This window comes from Eschrichtius robustus, chromosome 4, assembly GCF_028021215.1.
Source record: "Eschrichtius robustus isolate mEscRob2 chromosome 4, mEscRob2.pri, whole genome shotgun sequence".
Taxonomy (NCBI): domain Eukaryota; kingdom Metazoa; phylum Chordata; class Mammalia; order Artiodactyla; family Eschrichtiidae; genus Eschrichtius; species Eschrichtius robustus.
The window spans coordinates 128477822-128503677 of NC_090827.1; the positions used below are offsets into that span (position 1 = coordinate 128477822).

Sequence of the window (25856 nt, forward strand, 5' to 3'; positions counted from 1 at the left end):
ATTCCTCCTACTGATATAACAGGTTTTATTTAAAATTGATTTGAATCTTTATAAAATTTCATGAAATTATTAGTCTATGGGGACATGAATTCCAGTTGAGTGCTCTATGGATGCCAAAAGCTAAGGAAACAATGCATACTTGTGAACTACATTACCTGAGGATAACAGGGTTCAAAGTTTTCATCTTTGCAAAATGGTGACAGTATATTTTTGGCATACAGTACTTTTTAAATGTTGCTTGAAATAAATCTAACTGAAATGACTAGAAGTCAAATAAGGTAATGAAAGACTGAAGCATTTCTCCACAAGAGTAAATAAGAAAGAATACTTCAGTAAAATATGAATTTCCATAGATAAAAGTTTAGTCTGTGTCATGCAAAGGGAAAGACAATCTTCAACTGGCTTTAGGCAAAGTTGCTAAATTTAAGTGTTAAACTGAAGCAGATATGGAAAGACAAATGATGGAATTATTTGTTGGAAACATACATAAGCTCATTTAGGCTAGCCTGAATGATGTTCCCAAAGGCTTATTTTTGTATAGGAAAAATGTAATAGTTGAAAAGTAAACATTTTAATTTTAAAAAATCAAATTCAGGCATTAAAATCCCACATTAAAAGCCCTCACTGCCAGAGATTGAGGCTCAGGTCAGTAAAGATTGCTGGCAGACAACTTTGGCATGCTCATACCCACATTTGACCAAGGCATTAAGCCAGCACATACCTTTTGCTGGTGGAATTAGGAATCCACATCTTGGCAGTTTTACCTATCCATGTAGACCACCAGAAGGCACTGATTATACTCTGTATTCCCAGAAGGAATTTTGAGTGAATAATCCAAAAAGTTTATCTAACAAACACTGAATAGGTCATAACAATAAATATTTTCAATGGAATACTTCAATAAACAAGGGAATAATTTAGATATACATCAAATTTTTTAATTGTTTGAATAAATATGTATTTTATAAATACAATAAAAACAAAAATAAAATATAGCAATATAAATTACTTGTAAGATGCCAAAACTAGAAGTGTTAAAATTTCTTAAATTCTAATTCTAAAAGAATGATATGATCACTACAAAGCAAAATGAAATACAAAGGTGGATGAAGAAGATGTGTAGTACCCTTGAACTTAAACAACTTGGGATTGAACTGTGTGGATCCACTTATATGTGGATGTTTTTCAATAAATATGTACTACCGTACTACATGATCCATGGTTGGTTGAATCCGCAAATGTGAATACTGGGGGTCGACTGCAAAGTTACGCACAGATTTTTGACTGTGTGGAAAGTTGGTGTCCCTAGCCCCAGAGCTGTTCAAGGGTCAACTGTAATATCCAGTGATCCTATATGCAATCTCATTCCACTTACCCCAGCCTGCATATCAAACAAATAAATTTTTAAAAAGGCAACCCAAACAAATGAAAAAACTGAGTCAAAAAGAAAGAAAGAAAGAAAGAAAAAGGAAATTTACCTAACACCGTGCAATTAGCAGAGCTGGGGTGTGAATCTGAGCAGTCTGTCTCCAGAATTCATGTTCATCATGTAAACCTAACCCGTCTGTTTAGCTGAACAATATTTCTGAGTCTGGTATGTACTTTATATTTTAACAGATGTTAGAAATGTGTAACTCCACCCAAAGCACCCACTTCTCCTCCTCCCTGCATCCCTTGATGCGGTCTATTCAGAATCTCAAACTAGAAGTCTTGTCCTTAACATACAGGATTTGAGCATTTAAAATTCATAGAATTTAAGACAACTCCATAGAAAAACTGACAGAAAAAAGGTTAGGAATGGATAATCCTCTCACATAGAAATCTAAATGGCTGGAGTACATATGAAAAGATATTCTGATGAAAATTGAAACCAAGATAGGACTTTCATTCAGTTGATTTAGTAAAGATGAAAAGATCTGCTATGTTGTTGTGTCTGGAACTACATACCCATATATCAAGCTGAGTACTTGAAATCTCTTCTAGAATGTGAAACACTTTCAAATTTATCATATCCAAAATTAGACCTGTGGTCTCTCCCCGCAACATATTCCACATTTCACCTTACTCAGTCAGGATTCATAATTTTCCAGTTGCACAGGCACCTCAAGCCATCCATGACTGCTCCTTTTCATACCACTCACCCAATACATCAGAAATTCCTGTTTCCCCTAACCTCAAAATGTATGAATTACCTAATACCTGCATACTACCTCTTCTGTTATCACCCCAAATGTACTCTGATCAAGGTTTCTGTTACAGCTTCCTAACAGATACTTCTGCTACTACATGTGACCTCTTACAGTTTTTTCCTCAAAATGGTAGGGTGATTCTTTTAAAATACCAGTTTGAGTTTGTCACTCCTCTGCTTAAACTCTGCCATGATTCTCCTTTTCACTAAGACTAAAAGCCAACGTCCATACCTTGGCCTGCAGGTTTCATATTGTCCTTTTAACCCCAAACTCTCTGACCTGCTCTGGTTTCTCTCCTTCACTCACTCACTGAGTTCCAGCCTCACTCTTACCCTTGCTCTTTTTGAACACTCTAGGCAAGCTCTTATTATTTTTTTCCTACAGTGCTTGTGGCTTTCCAAAAAAATATGTAATTTATCAGTTAATTATATCTCTGAAAGCCTCTGGAAAAAAAGAAAAAAGTATGGCCCCTTCTCTCCTAAATAACATGTAAGATTTAAGTACTATTAGACTTTCTTAATGTCAGCTAATTTGATATAAGAAAAATAGTTGTTAAATATTGCAGCACTGATGAGACTGAATTGTCTTATATATGTGAGAGAATAAACACCTCATCTCTGAATAGCTAACAACTTTTTTTCCATCTTGCCAAAGAAATTCTTTTTGTGGGCCCAGTTTCTCTACAACTTCACCCACCTTATCACCCCTCCATACCTCGGCCCCTTTTCCAACTCTCACAAAGTGTCTACTTTGTGTTAGATAAGGATTTGCGGAGTTAAACGCCTTAAACAGGTAAGACCAGGGTGAAGGAGATAAAGGAACAGAATTTCAGAATTGAGAGGAAAGGAAGAGGGCTTAGCCCCAGTGCACAAGCAATTATACATTATCATGCCAATAGAAAAGAGAAGATACAGTCCTAAAATTGCAGGATGAAAAGAAAATGTTCCTATATTTTGTTTGAGAGAGAGATACGGATGAAAAAATAAGCACAGGCAGAACCACCAAGTGTGTTTAAATAGATGAAAGGTAAAATTTTTTTAAAAATGTTATTGACTAAGGATTTGGATCACTTTCAAGGGGTTCTCAAAATACAAGTAAAGGATTATAGTATTTTAGCATAATTTTGGATTGTCACATATTATATTTTAAATTTTCTTGGTTTTGGATGTAGAAAGATTAGCTCATTTCATACTTAACTAATGAAACTATCATCAGTGGTCAGTATGGGACCCCGTTCAAGTTTTATTTATTTACTATTTATTTTAATTATTTGTTTTATTCACAGTGCTGGAAATCCTTCCATTTTATCATATATGTGCTTAAAAGAAGGAACAGATTGTATTATGTAAGTGTGCATTTGTATGGATACTACATGGCCACAAGGTAGAATATGGTCTTATAATCTCTCTCTGTATATCATATACATTATACATATACCAATCTAATATATTTGATATGTAGCTTTGAATAGCCTTATGAAACATGTAGGGATGTTTTGTATATACATTTTAAGTAATGTAAACTATATAGCTTCTCAATCTCCTGTAATGACTATTTCCCCCAATGTAATGTAGACTGATATTTTGCAAGATAAAAAATAATAAATAGAAAAATTAAGGAAGACATAAAAATGCCAGCCTTTTATTATTAGATATAATAGACATGAAAATACATTTTAGTAAATCCATTAAGGCAAATGGTCTTAGCACAAGGAAGAGAGACTTAAGATCATGCATGCTGTTTATTGAAAGTGAAATTATGACTGAATATTAACTCCCCATATTATATACCTACATAGATACTTTGGGTACCATGTATATATGTCACTTTCCTATTTGTTTTCTTCCATATCTATAATAAGTTAAATTCTTGTAATTTTTAAAAATACTGATATGGGTTTTTTGTTCCCTTCAATTTTTTTCCCGAGTTTGATCAAAACTAGATCCACTTCTAGTTTGTTCCTTTTTGCACTTAGGTTTAAAATTTATTGTTCTAGACATTTTCATCAACTGAAATGATTTGCATTTCTGTTTTCTTCTTAAGGAGATTAGTCTGTAGTTTGCTTTTTACTGTTCCTGTGCCTTTTGGAAACAGTCTTTCATGTTCAGGAGTGCCTTTTTTGGTCTCTATAGTGAAGTACAATTTCTCTATTGAACAGAGTTAGTGGTAGGTGGTGAGAGAATGGCTTAGCCTGTGTTGTTCCTGTTTCCTTTTTATTTCTGCAGGACGCTTACATTCCCTTCATCCTTCATTGTCATTCCTTTTCTATTTATGTGATTGATTGTACCCCAGAATCAATGTTTCATTCCAGTGCACTTTCAAGCTCATTTCCTGTACTACCAAGTCATAATATCTTCATTTGACATTTAGTCCTGGATGGTGTCTTTCTGGTGGTAGGTTTTCCTGTCCTTTTGAAATTATTCTTTACTCCAAACCCTCCCTTTTTAAAAAACTGAGCCTCCCACGGCTCCCCTTCCCCATTTGTCTTACAGTGAGAGTAGGATCACAGATGGAATTTGGATTTATTTCTCCACATACTGTTAATTTGAAGTTTTTGGTATTCTGTCTCCTAGTAATGTTGAAGTCATAAGTCATGTATGAACAAATTTATCTTACTCTCAAATTTAGATATTTTTGAGGGGTGGATGTATAGAGTTTGATTTAAGCAGCTACCATTAACCTCTAGAAATTATTTACAGTACCACGTATGTCTGTCAGTATTTAAAGATTTTAATGTAACAAATGAGCTTTCTTCTTACTTGTTAGATTATCCAATCTAGGCTTGGTTGATGGCAACATGACTCAGAGAGGATAATATAGATCTGTTAGAGATTGAATGTTTGTTTGTGTCCCTCCAAAATTCATACTTCCATATATTGAAGCCCAAACCACCAGCGTGTCTGTATTTGGAGATGGGGCCTCTAAGGAAATAATTAAGGTTAAATGAGATTATTAGGGTGGAGGCCTTATCTGATAGGATTAATGTCCTTATAAGAAGAGATACCAGAGCTTGCACACTCTCAGTGTCTCTCTGTGTGCACATGAACCAAGAAAAGGACATACGAGGGCACAGCAAGAAGGTGGCTACAAGTCAGGAAGCATTCTCACCAGAAAGGTAATTGGCCAGAATATTGCTCTCGGACTTCCAGACTCTAGAACTTCAGTTGGTGTATTCTAACCAATGGAATTTTGTTACAAAAGTCCTAGCAACTAATATATAAATTACTTCTCTGTTTGATTTTAATAACACCTTTGAGAAACCATTTTCAAAGAGGCACACTGACATGAAGAAGATTTTAAAGAAAGTTGATCAGGATATTTATTTTACAATTATTATCCAAAATAAAACGATGCCATATTTTCAACAATCATCTGCAATCATTCATTACTTGCTACTTCTAAAGATTTATTTTCTAAAGGTATAGCTAAAAGTAAATAACAATTCAATAAAATAGATTCCAAATTCCACAATTTTTAATGCAAGAATCATCTTCCGATAGATAGAAATTAAATTTTATTCACATCTATAAGTTGTCACGATAAATTCTGTAGGTAAGCAATGTCATGATTTTCAATCTATCACATTGATAATTGTTGCTAAATTACAGAACATGTTATATAATATTTCTTCCAGGCTTTATTTTTTTTCCTGCAAAAATTGTCTACCATTGAAAAAAACATGATTTCTACTACACTACAGCTGCCCACGTTATTACTCTTTTAAAAAGCTGGGACCAAACTGGTATCATATCTAATAGAAACACCTAAACTGATGTATGATTTATAATGCTGAGAAAAATAAAATCAATTATCTCTTGGCTGATTAGTTTATAAAGTATAGTTACAACATTTATAAACTGCCATCATTTGACACTTTTGTAATTCATGCTGACCAATGTAAAAAAGTGAAGGCTACGAAGTTTAGTGCACAGTAAATCAATGCTTAATTATATAATTTCTAAGTCAAATATAAATTTCAACTATTGCAGGTTTCATGAATATAATCCAATATCATTTGAGAAACAAAAAGTTTAAAATCTTCTACTCTTTACAATTTATGTATTCTTACTTGATGGCATATATATATATGCACCTTTGTACATACATGCTTGTCATTTGCATTTAATCCATTCCATAGCTTATATATTTTCATGTCAATTTTATTTGAATTTAATATATTATTTTGAATATGTTTTCAACAGTCAGAAATCCCTTAAAGTAAATAGGGCAGGTATCCTTCTCATTTTCATTGTTTGAGTAACAGTGTTCCTTCCACTTTATTTCTTACCGAACAACCGTGTTACATTCCGAGTTGAATGTACGCATCTTTTATTTTTGGTCTTTGGAAGTACATTGAAAGAAGCCTATACGAGAAAATAATTTGAAATATTCACAATATTTATACCTGAAAATGAATCTAAAAATTGTTTTTAAAAATCCAAAATCTGGCATAATCAATGCCTTAAAGAAATTTTGTTATAGAAGTAACTTTATTTTAAAAGAAAGCTTTGAAATTAAACTTATTCAGTACTGTATGTCAACTATATTGCAGTCAATCTAGAAGGAAAAAAAAATCTTTGAATAATGACACAAGGGAAGGTTTACCTTTTCTACTTTACTATGCAGCTCTTCTCTGTGAGGTCAGCCTATCACAAACATACTAGAAAGCTTTCAATCTCTACATTTTCCTTAAAATATCTTTCCCCTCATATTTGTTTGCCCAAGTGATGTATTTGTGACTAGTTGATATTTCTTTCAACTCACCTTGTATAAGTTATTTCTTAGGTAAGTGAATATAAGGTATAAGTAAGATTTAGCATTACTTTCTCTCTTTCAGCTCTTATCCTCTTCAGAGTTGTTTATTGATCCAATTTCAAAGTCAATTCCCTATTATAATTGAATTTTCTTTTATATATAAGACTGTTAGGTTGCGTTGCTTTCTTTATACATTTCAAAATACCCCTCCCCTCATTTATAAAGATCAATAGGAAACACTGCCTAGAAAAAATACCCAGAAAAAACAGTTATCCACTAGTGTGGTTTAATTTGTCAAGACAAAGTGCTCTCTTTAAATTATTTTTCTGAGGTAATGTAAAATAAAAGAGATGTGAGACTAAAAATTACCTGACAAAATGGAAGTTCTGATGGATTCTTTAAGGCTTTCACGAGGAAAATGTTCTGAGTTCACTGTATTTTTCTTACCATAAGCTAAACCTTCTCTTGATGTATTAGAGAAAGAGAAGAGGTTTATCACTAAGGCTGTATTAAAATTTTATATATTAAAATTATATATATAGTGAATATAATATTTGTATTGCTTTTAAAAGGAACATTATTAAGATAAACATAAAATAGAGGTGGGAAATTAGTTTTTCCTCTTTCACTGTGTGGAAAAAAATATTTATGAAGCCCTCACTATTATTTTAAGGTACAACTTTGGGCTTGGTATCTAGTAATAAATTCAGTTCAAATGTCATGTCCTCAAAATGGCCTTCCTCAAACCATGAGTTACTTAAAACACTACCTCACTTTAACTCCTCCTCAGTAACTCTCCAAGGCATTACCTTAATTTAGTTTCTTTATAGTCCTTAACAGGAGCAGAAATTTCCGTGTTTAGCCCTTTGTTAACTGTTTCTGCCTACTAGATTTTAAGCTACAAATCATAGCGTCTTTGTTTATCTTGATAAAGACTCTCTCCTTAATGAAACTTGAGTGAAGCTTTCCTGAGCCCTCTTTCTGACTCGGCCTCATCTTTGGACTTTGTCTTCACCTCCAGTCGTAGCAAGAATTCAAAGTCGGTTAGCCAGTCCCCCTACCCTTGATATCTCCTCTTAGTAATTTTTCATTCAGTGACTTTCTCACTAGAGCTGGCTATAAATCCCCAACTACCTTTTTTGCTATATTTGGAGTTGAGCCTGATCTCTTAAATAAGGTCTTTCTTACCGCTTTATAGTAACTGTCAGAATAATTTTTTTCATTAGCAATCCTGTCCATCACTTTATACTCAGCATCTATAATACTGCCTGGCATGTAGAAAAACAATGTGCATTTCCTGAAGGAATGAATAAATACCATGATTAATAATGATTGATTAAGTATATAAGAAAGTTAAAGTTTATACATATCTGTGCATATTTAATATTAAGATTTAGTTTAATACATGTAAATGGTATAACAGACCTCAGGATCTGGGGTCGGACTGCCAGAGTTTGACTCCTGTAGAATCTGATTAGTTGTATGACTTCGGGCGAGTTATCAATTCCTTGGAGCTTCAGTTTCCTCATTTGTACAATGCAGTTAGTTATTAAGGCAACAATAAATGGATTAATATATTTGAAGCTTTGAAAAGTAAGATCAAATATGCAGTCAATATACAGTAGTTACTATCATTAATAAGTGTATTAGCATTAGTAATACCACTAACCTGGTATGTATTGCATGCATTAAAGGGACTATTCTATCATACATATTTTAAGAGATTTATCCAGTCTGAAAAATATGCAGTCTATCTATGTGAAATGAAATGTTGGTACACTGATGGTTTCCATCTGCTCTATTTTACTGTATCTTCTTTCTTACATTATAACCCAAATTTCTAGATATCACCATTCTGTGACTATAAAACAAGCTGGGATGAACACAACAATCTATCCCCTTCTCCCTGCTGATGCTAAAACTAATAGAAAGTATAAAATATATTTAACTGTTTATTTTGACTCTCGCACATAACTATACAAAGGCAGGGATTTGGGTTGTTGTATTCAATTTTATCTCCCCAAAGTTTAAGTGCAATCATAGAATTAAGTCATTTAGAAATGGTATTAAAATTATTACCAGATACTATTAATTGGGATGGAAAGTCACTTCATTAGTGATTTATATAATATTACAAAATGAAGGACATCTTTTAGAAATGAAAATAGTTGCAGATTTAATTAAAATGTTAAATTACTGTAAAAATAAATCATAAAACATTTAATTGAAGAAACAGTACAGTCTGATTCCATATTTTTTCATTTCCAATTTTACAGCACATATTTGATATTTAAGGGAAAAATAGATATCACTTCATTTTTAAACTGCATAGGGATCTTCATTCTAGTTAATGTAGCATTTTTTAGGAGGGTTTTTGGGCCAATTCAGGTTCATGGCCAATGTGCTAACATTTTATATTATCAACTATTCTTTTTATCATTAGTCTAAGATGGTTCTTCAGGATCTTATTAAATTTCTGATCATGTATGCAGCTTATTACAGGTGCTATAGTTACTGCATCTTAGACGATGCACAACATTGCTTATTGTTACTGGGAATAGAGTTCTGTTTTAGAATATGCATTTGAGATCTAAGTCCAGGGTCTCCCATGCTACTCCTGTTATACCTCAGGGATAAGGAGGGAAATATAATACAGGGAAAAGAGTGTTTCTTTGGAAAACTCAACTATTCTGTTAGCAGTGTGTTTCTGGAAAGAAATCAGCAAACCTCTCTCAGCTATGATTTTCACATTGATAAAAGTCTAATGGTCTCTATGGATCTTTAAATTTTATTTTTTCTGAGTAGTACAATAAATTAGAAGAATTGTGAGAATACCTTTACTTCCTTTGTGTTCTGCCATTGAAGAAAATAATTTTTCCATAATTTTCTGCCATTGATGTATTTAATTTATACAGGAGAATGTCCTGTATTTGAGGCCAGATGCCTAAACATTTCCTAGAGAAAAATTAGGAGTAGATTTGAGAATGCATTACATTTTAAAACTTAAAGATTTAGAATGGAAATTCTGAATTTGGAATAATAGAATTCATGATACTAGTGATAAAATTACTATATGAAATTTGAAAATTATTGATATATCCATGTCCATTTGGATATATCCACTGAGTATATCCATTACAAATTTTAAAAATATTTTGACAACTTGTAATTGCTGTAGATACTGAGAGGGCTATTCATCCTAAACTGCTTTCTAAGTATTGTGCTGTGCAATAATTGAACTGCTGGTCCCTTCCTTATAACATATCTATTTCTAGCTCTAAATATTCCTGAAATTCAAACATCTTCTGAGGACAATATTTTGTGCTGCTATTTCAGATGATAAATGGTGACTAATCTCAGTCATTAATTATGGAGATCAGAGAGAAAGGTGGGGGAATCTTTTAGTCCATAGTCACTTCAGTTCATTTTTGATGCTAAAATAACAAAAATGTATGTACCATATTCATGAATAGTCCACAGTATTGTCAATATTTTCTTCAATACTTTCCCCATAGAATTATTGTAAATAAGTGTAGTTGAGACATTTAGTTACAAAGCTTACCTACTGATCATAGTTTTTCTTATGCTAAAATAAATGGCATTTTAAATGCTCAATGTATTCCTTTCAAGCAGCATTTTTTGTATTTGTTAAAGAAACTCAGTTTCTGGGTTAATTATGCCTGTTATAGAAAGATCTTTAAATTATAAAGTATCAATCAGTCTCACACTTCACAGAAATAAGTCATGCTAAACAGCATCCTTTAGTACATTTTGAGACAGTAGTTGCTAAAATGGGCTGTACAAATCCCTGAATTGTATGTGACACTGAAAATACATCCCTATTAAGCCTCTGAATCATTTATTCCTATTTTACTCATTTGTTTTTTTCCAACTCGTGATTGCCCAGGAATCCCATATCTTTTCAGAGACAATGCCTTAATTAATACTCATGGAGAATTCTCTCCTGGAGAAAATGCAATACAGGCCCAATTACTTTTTGAAATGCATGATTCTTCTTAACAGATTGTACCTGCATTCACAGTGTAATGCTCTAAGACTACCTGGAGGTTACATTTCCTCAGTTCTGCATAGTAGTAATGAGCATTTAAATCAGTTTAATTCTTTCATATTTGTATGTGTTCAAACCTGGAAGGAGAAACAACACAAAAGGCATTAGAAATGTAAATTAATGATTTTAATTAAAATATTTTGCAATCTATATGTATAAGCATAATTAGTCTTATGATTATTATTACTTCTACAGATGAATTCTTCCTATCTTGTAAAGAATTGGTGCTACTTCAAAAACCACTTTCAAAGACTGGATTATATACCTTCACATTAGAAGAAGATAATGAAAATGTTTAAATAACACATAAAGAAAAAAAAATATATGGACATTGCATGTTTAAGGTGATAAAAAATTAGTAAAGCAGAAATACGAGAATATATTTCATATGACAAAGTCCATGAAAACAGTAACTGCCATTTGAATATAAAAACTGAAAGCTGGTGTAGGTTATGTAAGAAGAAAAAAGTCCTTGAAACTTAGATAATAGTTTTACATGTAAAACCTTATGGCTGTATGGCACCAGTCTTGACTGATAACTGTTTAGTTCTACAAACAAAAGGAGTTGTTAACTGACAGATGGTTGTGTTCTAAACTTCCAGTTATAAGTCACATGCTGGTACCTCTATAATTTCCCACAGAAACCACTGGTTGGCTAATAGCAAATTATATACATATACATATATATATATACACACACATACACAGAAATATTTGTAAAAGAAAATTTGGATTATCTAATATTTGCAGTGCACATTACCTTCAGATCATTTGTTACATTGTATTTATAATTCTTATCTAAAGCAACCAATCTTACTACTCTTCTCTTTCATTTTCTAAAGCTATGAGGCTTTGAAAAACTGGCTCAGAACACTCAGAAGAATGCAGAAATAAGAATAAGACTTCGTGGGTAACCAACGTTATCATTCTGCTGGTTCTTTCAGTAAAGATTTAACTAAATTTTCAATATATGCATATCTTAATATTGTATGACAGTCATTTTTTTTTAATTTTGAAATTATTTTTGGCAGTTTGGGAGGTTTTACCAACGTACCTCAGTGGACCACCTTCCAAAGTCAATTAAATCATGGCATGTTGCCTGAGAAGTGCATCTCATGAGCTGCTTATGCCCAGGTACCTTTTCTTCTTTTCTGGAATAAATCTCAAATTAAAAGTGTTACTATTACTCAGTCTGCATTTCTAGTTGTCTCTCGTTACCATACCTGTAATGCTCAACCTACGTGTTTCTTCCTTTTCAAATATCACTCATCTGTCATGACTGCCCTAAAAGCTCCCTCCTTTAAAAAGACCTCTATCCCATTCTCTTCAGAAAGTGGAATTTCCCTCCTCTGAGCCACCATGTCACTTTGTACATCCACTGTTCATTCATCATAATCTTGACTATATCACAATTGGCTTTATATTTAACCATTACTACTCCTCAAATTGTATCTGTTAATAAAGAAAGCTCATTTACATCCCTTTTCACTGGGTGGGCAGGTATAAGGTCTAAGTTAATCTGTATGTACTTGATATGCATCTTATTTAAAATGGTAAGAAATTGCAAACAATATAAACCAGTTAGTTTTCAAAGTTAGTCATAATATTCTGAGACTATAAAAACTGTTACACAATAATACTTACTGTCACTGGTAAATTTATGTCCTATTGCTACCACAAAGTTGGTGAAATGAAGAAAAAAAAAATTAAGGAAGTGCAAAAAGAGCAGGGTGCCTGAAGCAAGTTAAGCAAGGAGAAGAGATCATTTTAAATTTAAGATGTGTATTATATATGCAAATAAAGATGTCAGATCAGAATTTGATATAACAAGTCTGGGCTTTGAGGGAGAATGAGAGAGAGCTGGAGACAGGCTCCAACAAAGGGTGGATAGTACAAGCCCTGAGCCTTTGTGTGGAGGAGCCAATGAGGTACAGCAAGAAACAGGAGAGGGTCATGTCTGGAAAGCCAAGTGCAAAAGGGTTTCAAGGAGTGATCAACTGTATTTATGTAGGCGATTACCCAAAAAAGGGGATTCTAAAAATTGATATGAACATACTTTAAATTTAAATATTTATCTATTGGACCACTGTTTGATGAGGTAGATAAGAACCTTTATTTCTATTTAGTTCATTAATAGAAGTAAAATGTAAGTGAAGAATGATTCATGATTTTTTAAGGAGCCTTTCTGACATTTACAGTTGTTGTGTCCACACGTAATGCTAGAATGTATAGTTTCAAGTAGCTTTTCCAAACCATTTGTCTCAAGGCAAAAACTTTTCTTCTTTACAGTCATATTTTAACACTTTATGTAATACTTAATTGGGTACTATAGTCGTAAGTATAACTGGCACAAATAAGTTTGAAAATAAACATAACTTGGTACTTGGTGGAAGCAGATATGTAAGGATAGTAGATATTAAAGTATAGCCTAGTAATACTAAGTGCCCCATGAGTTGTGATTGTCACTTTGTTTCACAGAAAGAATGGAGGGCAACAGTTAACGAAATGAGTACATAGGTGAAGGGTAAGAGGACTTCCAATACATACCAAAATGTTAAATGAATATGTTGGGCATTACAGGATACTTTAAAACAATTACAGCTAAGTCATCACCTAAAACTTGTAAGGTCAATCAAGTTGCAGTTTAAAAATGTGTTCTTAAAAGATAGTCTCTTCAGCAAGTGGTATTGGGAAAACTGGACAGCCACATGTAAATCAATGAAGTTAGAACACTTCCTTACACCATACACAAAAATAAACTCAAAATGGCTTAAAGACTTAAATATGAGACATGACACCATAAAACTCCTAGAAGAGGACATAGAAAACATTCTCTGACATAAATCTTACCAATGTTTACTTAGGTCAGTCTCCCAAGGCAATTGAAATATCAATAAAAGCAAAAAAAAAAAAAAAAAAAAAAAAAGAAATGGGACCTAATTAAACTTAAAAGGTGTTGCACAACAAAGGAAACCATAAGCAAATCAAAAAGACAACCTACAGACTGGGGGAAAATATTTGCAAATGATGCAACTGACAAGGGATTATTTCCAAAATATACAAACAGTCCAATCAAAAATGGGCAGAAGAACTAAATAGACGTTTCTATGAAGAAGATGGCCAACAGGCATATGAAAAGATGCTCAACATTGCTAATTATTAGAGAAATGCGAATCAAAACTACAATGAGGTACCACCTCACACCAGTCAGAATGGCCATCATTAAAATGTCTACAAATAACAAATGCTGGAAAGAGTGTATAGAAAAGGGAATCCTCCTACACTGTTGGTGGGAATGTAAATTGGTGCAGCCACTATGAAAACCAGTGTGGAGACTCCTTAAAAAAGCTAAAAATAGAGTTACATATGATCCAGCAGTCCTACTCCTGGACATACGTTTGGAGAAAACTCTAATTTGAAAATATAGATGCACTCCAAAGTTCACAGCAGCACTGTTTACAATAGCCAAGACATGGAAGCAACCTAAGTGTCCGTCAACAGATGAATAGATAAAGAAGATGTGGTACCTATATACAATGGAATATTTCTCAGCCATAAAAAAGAATGAAATAATGCCATTTGAAACAACATGGATGGACCTAGAGATGATTACACTAAGTGAAGTAAGTCAGACAAAGTCAAATACCATATGATATCACTTATATGTGGCATCTAAAATATGACACAAGTGAACTTACTTATGAAACAGATTCACAAACAGAGAAAACAAACTTATGGTTATCAAAGGGGAAAAGGGGGTGGGGAAGGGATAAATCAGGTTTGGGATTAGCAGATACAAACTAGTGTATATAAAATAAACAACAAGGGCCTACTGTATAGCACAGGGAACTCTATTCAATATCCTGTAATAAACCATAATGAAAAATAATATGAAAAAGAAATCTATCTATATATATAAACTGAGTCACTTTGCTGTACACCAGAAACTAACACAACACTGTAGATCATCTATATCTCAATAAAAATAAGTAAATAAAAATGTGTTCAACAGAAGAATTAAGTAAATTGCCAAAGTCAAATTTGGCATAGTAGTGATATAGCCTATATTTGAACACAAAGATGTGGAGCCCAAATTCCAACATTTTCCCTATGAAATATCTTATATAAAATATAAGCCTTACCTTAGCTTGAAACAGTCTTAAAGACAATTTTTATGATTTGAAGATCTTATTTTGAATCAAGTTTAACAGATATTAAAGAATATATTAAATGACACAGTATTTTTAATGTATCACCGCTAAGGAGTGCAATGTTCTTTGACATATTCGATGGCCAAAGATAATTTATATCAAATTACTTCAGATTAGAAGTGGCCAAGATGGCAGAATAGGAAGACCCTAAACTCAACTCCTCCCATGGGCACACCAAAATTACCATGATTTACAGAGCAACTATCTATGAGAACAACCTGATGACTAGTAGAGAATATTTTCCAGAACTAAAGAAGGAACCACAATGAGACAGGAGGGGCAGAGACATGGTATAGTCAAGACCCACACCCCCAGGTAGGTGACCCACAAATGGTAGGATATTCACAATTGCAGAGGTTCTACAGAAGAAGCAAATGAGCCAATCCCCACATCAGGTTCCCAAGCCCAAGGGTCCTGGACCAAAGGATAAACCCCTAGAACATCTGGCTTTGAAGGGCAGCTGTGCTTATGTGTGGTAGAATTGGAGGGCAGTAGGAAATAGGGACTCCGCTCTTCAAGGGCACATGTTAAATCTCACACACTCCAAAACCCACTCTGAGACAACATGAAGTGTACTATCATTCCCATGCTATGGGTCTCAAAACTTATTTGAAGCAGTAATAGCTGAAAACTTTCCTAAACTTGGAAGGGAAACAGACATGTAGGTCCAGGAAGCACAGAAAGTTGCAAACAAGATCAGCACAAACAGGTTTACAACAAGACACACTATAATTAAAATGGCAAATTTAAAGAGAATATTAAAAGCAGTAAGGGGAAAAGCAACTAGTTACATACAAGGGAACTCTCATAGACTATCAGCTGACTTTGCAGGAGAAACTCTGCAGGCCATAAAGAAGTGGCATGACATATTTAAAGTAAAGAAAGGAAGAAAAAAACTACAACCAAGAATACTCTACCCAGCAAAGCTTTCATTCAAATTTGAATGAGATCAAAATTTTATAGACAAGAAAAAGCTAAAAGTTCAGCACAACAAAACCAGCTTTACAAGAAATGATAAAGGGAATTCTCTAAGCATAAAAGAAAAAGCCACAACTAAAAACATGAAAATGACTAAAGGAAAAATCTTATTGGCAAGGCAAGTATGTGGTAAAAGTAGTAAATCACATGTATAAAGCTAGTAAGAAGATTAAAAGGCAAAAGTAATAAAATCATCTATATCCACTATAGGGATACACAAAACAAACTGATGTAAAATATGATGTCAAAAACATTAAACAATGGGGGGGGGGGCTGAAAATGGAGGGTTGTTAGAAGGCATTCAAACTTAAGAGATCATCAACATAAAAATCATATGTATAAAATCATATATATTGCTATATATAAACCACATGGTAACAACAAACCAAAAATCTATAATACACACACAAAAGAGAAAGAAATCCAAACATAACACTAAAAATAGTCATCAAGTCACAGGGAAGAGAGCAATAGAAGAGGAAAAAACCAAAAGAGAACTACAAAAACAACCCCGAAATTATTAACAAAATGGCAATAAGTACAATACAAACCTATCCATCTAAAAGCAGCAGAATACACATTCTTTTCAAGTACACATGGAACATTCTCCATGATAGACCATATGCTTGGCCACAAAGCAACTTTCATCAAATTAAGAAGACTGAAATACCAAGCAGCCTTTCTGACTGTAATTTTATGAGTAGAAATCAGCCATAAGCAAAAAACTGCAAAAACCACAAACATGTGGAGGCTAAATAATACGATACTAAACAACCAAAGGGTCATGAAAGAACTCAAAGAGGAAATAAAAAAATACCTGGAAACAAATGAAAATAAAAACACAATGATCCAAAGTCAATGGAACACAGCAAAAGCAGTTCTAAGAGGGAAATTTATAATGATACTGGTCTATCTAAGGAAACGAAAAATCTCCAACAACCTAACCTTACAACCAAAGGAAGTAGAAAAAAGAACAAACAAAACCCAAAGTTAATATAAGGAAAGGAATCATAATGATCTAACTACAAAAGATTAGAAAGCTAAACAGTCCCATTTACAATAGCATCAAAAAGAGTAAAATACCTAGGAATAAATCTAACCAAGGAGGCAAAAGATCTGTACTCCAAAAGCTATGACAATGATGTAAGAAATTGAAGATGACACAAAAAATGGAAAGATATACTGTGCTCACGTATTGGAAGAATTAATTAAAATGACCGTACTACCCAAGGGAATCTACAGATTCAATGCAATCCATATCAAAATACCATTGACATTTTTCACAAAACTAAAACAAATAATTATAAAATTTGTATAGAGACACATAAGACCTCAAAGAGCCAAAACAATATAGACAAAGAACTAACTGGAGTATCATGATTCCTGATTTCAAATTATACTACAAAGCTACAGTAATCAAAATGCTATGGTACTGGCACAAAAACAGACACATAGATTAATGGAAGAAAATAAAGAGCATGGAATGAATACACACTTGTAAGGTCAATGTAGATAAGGAGGCAAGATATACAATAAATGTTGGGAAAACTGGGCAGCTACATGTAAAATAATCAAACTAGACTACTTTCTCACACCATCTATAAAAATAAACTCAAAGTGGGTTAAAGAGAGTTAAATCTAAGACCTGAAACCATAAAACTCCTAGAAATAAATATAGGCAGTATGCCTTTTGACATCAGTCTTAATATTTTTTTGGATAAGTCTCCTCAGGCAAGGGAAACAAAACGCAAAAATAAACAAATTAGACTACATCATACTAAACAGCTTTTGAAAAGTAAAGGAAACCATCAATGAAATGAAAAAGCTGCCTACTGAAAGAGAGAGGATATGTGCGAATGATCTATCTGATAAGGGGTTAACATCCAAAATATATAAAGAATTCATACAACACAACATCCAAAAAAAACCCAATTAAAAATTGAGCAGAGGACCCAATACACATTTTTCCAAAGAAGACATACAGATGGCCAACAGACACACACATAAAAGGAGGTCCAACGTCACTAATTATCAGCTAAATGCAAATCAAAAACCACATGAGATTTTACTTCCCGCCTGTCAGAATGGATATTATCAAGAAGACAACAAATGACAAGTGTTGGTGAGGATGTGGAGAAAAGGGTACCCAAGTGCATTGTTGGTGTATGGAGGTTCCTCAAAAAATTAAAAAGAACTACCATATGATTCAGCAACTCCATTTCTGGTTATTTTTCCAAAGAAAACAAAAACACTAATTCCAAAGATATATGCGCCCTATGTTCATTACAGCATATTACTGTGCAGATTTAATGAAATTCCTGTCAAACTATCACTAAGAATTTTTGCATGGGCACAGGGCCTAAATAACTAAATCCATCTTGACAATAATAGAATGGAAAAAAAATTTAATATTAAGACTCTCTATATAGCTAAAGTAATCAGGAATGTGTGGTATTGGACAAGGATCAATGAAACAATAAAAGTTGAACCACACACTATGCTCAACTGATTTTTGATAAAGCTGCACAGGCAATTCAGCAGAAGAAGGATAGCCTTTTTAACTGGAACAATAAGACATTCATAGGCAAAAAATTAACTTTTATCTAAATCTCAATCTTTGAAAAGTTAACTGAAAACGAATATACTTACATGTAAATAAAAAACTATAAAATGATACAAAAATAGAAAATCTTTTCAATCCCAGCCTATACACAGTGCTCTTAAAGTTGACATTAAAAGCATAGTCCATAGCAAGAAAAACTGATAAATTTGACTTCATTGAAATGAAAATATTTTCCTCTGTGGAAGTCCATATGTAAAGGCTAAAGAGACAACCTTCAGACTGGAGAAAATATATTTCCAAGTGACCTATCTATAAAGGGCTAGTGTCAAGAATATATGAAGAACTCTCAAAACCTAATAGGGGAAAAAACCAACAAACAATCCAATTAGAAAATGGGCTAAAGACATGAACAGGCTTTTCAGGGAAGAAAACATACAGATGGCAAATAAACCTATGAGAAGATGTTCCACATCAGTAGCCTCAGAAAAATACAAGTGAAAACCACAATGAGATATCACTACATACCTATCATAATGGTTAAAATAAAGAATAGTGACAGCATCCAAAGTTGGCTAGACTGAAGAAACTAGATCACTCATATTGCTGGTGGGAGTGGAAAATGGGACAGCCACTCTGAAAAACAGCTTGGCAATTAAAAAAAAAAACAAAACAAAAGCAAAAATAATAAAAATTTAAAAAACTAAATAAAACCCAGCATAGACTTATAGACTAAATAAACTACTATAAGACCCAGCAATTGCTCTCCTGGGAATTTAGTCCAGAGAAATGAAAATGGAATATATTCACACAAATACCTATACACAAATGTTTTTAGTAGCTTCATTAGTGATATCCATAATCTTGAAACAACCCAGATGCTACTTATTATATGAATGGTTAAGCAAACTGTGGTGCATACATATTTTGTAACACTACCCTGCAATAGAAAGAATGAACTATAAAAAGAGCGAACACACAACAACATGCATGAATATCCAGGGAAGTGTGATGATTAAAAAACCTATCTCAAAAGTTCACACACTATATGATTCCATTTTTAATGTCACTCTTGAAACAACAAAATTTCAATAACGAACAGACTAGTGGCTTCCAGGAGTTTAGCAGGGGTTGGAGTAGGAAGGAAGTGGATGTGTCTATAAAAGGACAACAGGAGGGATCCTTGTGGTGATGGAATGTTCTGTATCATGACTATATCTATTACAGTCAATATTCTGTAATATTGTACTGTAGTTTTGCAATCTGTGACCATTGGGAGAAACTGGATAAAAGGTAAGTGTGATCTCAGTATTATTTCTTACTTCATATGGATATATAATTATTTCAAAAGAATTTAATTAAAACTCAAAGTTCACTTCTTCAGTCACAGTATCTACATTTCAAGTGCTCACATGTGGCTACTAGTAGCTACCATAAAGAACAGTGTAGAATGTTTCTATCATCTTAAATTCTATTGGAAGGAAAGAGTTGTACTGTTGAATAGGTATATATCTACATTATAATAAAAACCTTATTTAACCTATATTTTAGTCAATGGAAGATTCCAGTTAACTGAAGTGTTGTCATATTACTTAAGTGAAAATTCTTAAAACTATAAATTCTCTTCATTTTAATCTAGAACATATGACTCTACAACTTTCACAGGAATTTTCTATTAACCTCATTTTCTCAACTTTTGCTTTATCAGGCATATGCTTTTCAATCCATTAATCAATTAAACAATTGGACAGTTAACACATTTTCCAAAACATTTAATCAAAATACTAATAACAAAGTATTAAGAAAGCTAAATTTTGTAAGCAATGGGGAAAATATATAATATTTACATGAATAAAGAATTAAAGATTTATACTGCTCTCATACATTAATTATTTTATGTAGTTTTAAAATTCATGTGTGTAAGTTAAACCAAACACTGATTTCATGTAAAAATGTGAAAACTCTAAGTTTCAGAGACATCAAGTGGGATATCCAAACCAACTGATTAAATAGTAAAATGAAATACTTTCTTCAACTAAAAACAAAGATAAGTCTAAATACTTCAAGTATTTTTAGAAATATTAGGAATTCTTAAAGAAAATTAAAATAGAAATGAGGAACATAGCAGTATCTCTAAAAATAAGTGATAAGTTAGTTAAAAGAAAAAAAGCAGTCTCAATCATTTTCAGATTTTAAAAATATAAATTTTTCAAATTGCTACGTACACCCAGTTAACTTAGTTTGAATCTAGGCTGAGTAGTTTTCTTCCTTAGTTGATTATATTTTGAAAGTTCATAGTGAAAAACTAAGGAGGTTTTAGGGATTTATTTTAAAAAAGAAAATATCTTAAACATAATTCTGAGTTTGTCCATGGACATCATCTAAATATACTTTTTCTCTCAACTTATAAGTTCTGCTATTTAATTTTGATTTAAAATTGTCTTTCTGCCTTTAGGTCCACCTCTTCAGTCATATAGCTAGTAAAGTCAATTTCATACTGCTGTTCCTTTCACCTTTGCTTATGGGCACATAAGCAGGAGATGGGCATTAATGTTAAAATGAAGTAAGAGAAAATATTATGCTGTGAGATTTAGATACACCATAGTGTTAGAATTGCTTCGAGGCAACATTTATAATCAGTAAAAAAACAATATCTTACTTTCATAAAAATATCTTAAATATATAATACCTAAAAATTATAGAAAGTTAGTGAAAAAGATTAAACTAGATGAAATTAGACTGATTTAAAAAATGTCCAGCAATTTCTTGTTACAATTAAGAGACAATTAAACTACATGTTGGCTATAGTTACCCTAGAACTAGAAAAAAATCTCAAGTGAATAATTTAGACATTTCCTTTTCCCCCGGAAAGATTTAAAACAGGTTTTAAATAATATGCTTAATTTTAATGTTTCTTACAGTCCAACAAAGAGAGTCAGAACATTTATGTATTTTGAAATATTTTTGTCCTTTAAAGACTGGGCCTCTGACAATATATATGGAGAATAATTTTCAAGAAAATGTAGACTTTAAAATATTTTCAATTTATTTTATCTTTTAATGAACATGCATTTACATTTAATCTAGTATGTTTTGGGTTGCATATAGCAGAAAACTACTCTGGCTCATACAATAAAGAGGGTAAACTGGCATATTTAACTGAAAAACTTTACATTTTAAATAGATGGCTGCCAATGTTCAGTCAGGGCTTCAGCTCCTTTTTCCGCCAATCTCTTAGCTCTGTCCCCCAACCTTCCCTTACAGTTTCAGTCTTAGTCTGGCAGTAAAATGGTTGCAGCTTTTCACATAAATATATGTCATTATTGATAGAAAAACCTATCTCTTGCAGCAACAATCTCTTAATAGAAAATAGATGAAGAATCCAAGCTCTCCCTAGAATACTTCTCATATCTCATTGACCTGAACTGGGCACATAATTATCTAGAAATAGTTCCTTGTTCAGTATGATGCTATGCTCCAATTCTCTTAATAATGAATGAATCACTAGCAAAGGGATGGGCTTATCCTCAAAAATCAGGTCTCTCTCTGGATATGGGGGAGAAACCCACTTTTCTTTTGAAGGATGTGGGTTCTGGGCCAGAGATTACTTAACAGAACGACAATTGGGGAGCCATTATTAAAGTGGGAAATGGATTTTTTGGAGGCAACCAAAATGTCTATTGTAACTGCAAAAATTAAAATCATTGATCAGAGATATCAGAATATTTTTTGAAAGATAAACTTTTGACTTTGAGTTATCCCCCAGAGATTTAGTGATGGGTTACAATATCTCAATGGCTATTAATATAAGAAACTAAATGCATAACCATTTAATGAAGATAAGCAGAAAAAATAGATTATTTTAACCTTGGAAAGGATCACAGGTATTATCTTCAAGGCAACAGAGTGCCACATTAGGAAATAATTGGATTTGAATGTGGAGCTAATAAATCTGAATTCTTGTCCACGATCTTAAACTGAGTAGCTTTTTCTCCTCCTTCTCTTTAAATTAGCATGTCAGAATTCCTATTCTGTAAATAAGGGTGCTAGACTCCACTTCCAAAGTAATACAATAAAGAAGTCTCAGTCTTTTGAACATTCTGAAACCTATTGCAAATAATGAGAAAATAAAATTCCATACTTAATAAAACTAATAACATGTACTATGTAAACTACAACATATATAAGGAAAGGCTGCTAACTGCATTGCAATTTGGCTAAGTTAAGGAAAGGGAGTGAGTGCTGATTACTGTTGATCTTGGGCAAGGTAGCAGAGGCATTAATTTTACAGAATAGATTGCATATCCAGGGATAAAACCAAAGATTCCTTGTTTGGTATAATACAAACAGAATGTTTGAGCTGGCTACAGAAGTTTCCCTGAAACTATTTGCCACTGCAAAATGACAGTGAGTATGGTGATAAGGGAAGATATATGTACATACACACGGCCAAGTGGCAGTGGATATGGTGCTCAGTGAAGCCATACGCATGCTCATTTTCTCTGCAAGTCCCATGTATACTCATTTCTTTGCAAGTCATATGTACACTCATTTTCTTTGCTTTGGGTATGACTGGTAAAGAAAAAAGCATAGAAGACAGTCAGCATTACAGCATAGTTACTGTATAGTAACTTGATTGGTTAAAGTATAGTTACTTGATTAGTTAATGATAAGTAAAGGCATATTATTAACACACAGGGAGATTTTGTGCCACCAGGAAAGAGATCTATACCTAAAGTCAGAATGGTGATGAGAGATTTTTCCAGACAAATCAACTCTATTTTTGAAGCACACTAAATAATTTCAAGAAAATTAGAGTAGATAATCAATTGCTGGGGAACAACCACAGGGGAAAAAATTGAATTCTGAATTTAAAAAATAGGTACAATATAACAAGAGAGGAGCTCATTTTACTGCTTCAGCATAGACTATCCTGTGAAAAACTATATACCAAATAATAAAATGTTAAATATATAAACTAAAAATTGTTCATAATGTATTAATTTACAGCAGTAACAAAATGAGAACACAGTCACAGATTATATGTGCAATGAGAAAATATGGTATATAATCAGAATCCAAATAAAATATTAATACCAATACTTTGTATCAGATACTACTCTATTACATATACAATTTAATTTCTAGACCCACCATCACTATTATTTTATTCACATATACATATATATGATATATACTATACATATAATGTGATGTATATGCACATATATATATGTATGCTAATACATATGTATGTACATGGTGAACATATGAGGCTACAATTGATGCATGAATGAATCCCCAAAATAAAAAATTTTGAGGAGTTTTTTTTTTTTTTTGGCCACACGGCTTGTGGGATCTTAGTTCCCTAACCAGGGATTGAACCCGTGCTGTCAGCAGTGAGACTGTGGAGTCCTATGGAGTCCTAACCACTGGACCACCAGGGAATTCCCTTAAGAAAATATTTCAATCTATGTTATAATAAAACTAAAAATGAACAATACATAAACTAAAAACGTTAACCATTTGAAATCAGTGAGATGTTTATGAATAACTAAGTCCATATCAACTCAAAATAGCACTGCTGTAATATTTAAAAAATGATAGTGAGAAATCAACTTATTGACATTTATGAGGCTTATAAAGAATATTAACTATTTCCAGTTTTTTAAATAAAACAAATAACACATGCATATAATGCATGCAAATTGGAAAGAGAATAAATTTTTTTGAAAACTGTAAGATGGACCTAATATATGCTAGTAAACAAAACTGAATTATAAAAAGAACATTATGGAGAATTATAATCTCAAGTAGTTTAAACGTACTACAGTTTATAAATGTATCAAATGAAAGAAGAGACAATCACAAATCTAAGAAGGGTAAACAAACCATGAAAAATATAAAATGAGGAGTCAAGATGGCAGAACAGGAGGATGGAAAATTTGTCGCTCCTCACAAGTACATCAAGAATACATCTACAAATGGAACAGTTCTTTCAGAGCACCTGCTGAACATTAGTGGAAGACTTCAGACATCTAAAAGGACAAGAACAATCCCCTCGCAACCAGGTAGGATAAAAGAAAGAAAAAAAGAAAAGAGGAATCAAAAACAGGGATCAGCAACCCTGGCAGGAATCTGAAGGTGAGGGGAGGTCCCCACACTCAGGAAAACTCCCTCATGGTGGGGAAATGCACTGGGATAGAAAGGGACCTTCGGGGGATCAAAGGAGAATGCAGAAGATCAAAGGAGAACACAGTGGATGGCCTGTGGAAGGCAGGACAAAGAAAGAACCGTGTGCATGGTCTGTGCTGCAGCTCTGCGCATTCCAGCCTGAGTCATGAATCTCCTGTTGTAGAGGGGGGCTGGGTGCTGGAAAGTGGGGTTTGGAGTGCAGACCCAGGGAGGGGATAGCTGTTGGCTGTGAAAAGACAGCCTGAAAGAGGTGTCTTTTCAGCTTACAGCTTACTCTTTTCAGCTTACAGCCTGAAGGAGTAAGGAGCTCCACAACGGGGAAAGTTTGCGGAAAAAGCCCGGGAATAGAAGTAAGGCATCATTGTTGAGTGGTGCATAAGGGGCAGGGCTGCCATTACAACCCCTTTCCCCATCCGCCGGCTTCTTTGGCCTCTGCAGGCACTGGGAGGGACTCCCATCAGAGTGAGCGTGCCATGGTCTGTTGCAACTGCCTGCTGGTCCCCACCGCCACGGGCAATTCACGCACACCCCAGTTGTGGCTGCTGTAACACTCCCCAGCCTGAGGGAGTAAGTGTGCCCCCATCAGCTGCTTTCACTCCCTCTCACCTGGGCAGGGAGCAGTTGCCTGAGGGTGGCGCACACAGAGGTGGGGCCAAAACCAAAGCTGAGCCCCAGGGGTGGTGCGACTAAGGAAGAGGAATGGATATCTTTCTGTGCAGCTGCACAAGCCACAGATTAAATCCCTGTGATTGGCTTGGTAAATCCTGTGTCTGTGGAATACCTGAATAAACAAGGAGTGTTCCCACAACCGTTACCAGTCTAGCCTTAGCAGCAGTGGACTTTGGGAGCAAGTATACACAGGAGTTGGGCCAGGTCAGAGTCTGAGCTGGCCCCGCAGT

The 25856-nt window shown here is 33.5% G+C and overlaps 1 pseudogene; it reads left to right on the top strand.

Moving 5' to 3' along the window:
- The first annotated feature begins 24682 nt into the window (after positions 1 to 24682).
- LOC137763531 (hepatitis A virus cellular receptor 1 homolog) overlaps positions 24683 to 25856 on the top strand; it is a 36073-nt pseudogene continuing 34899 nt past the window's right edge.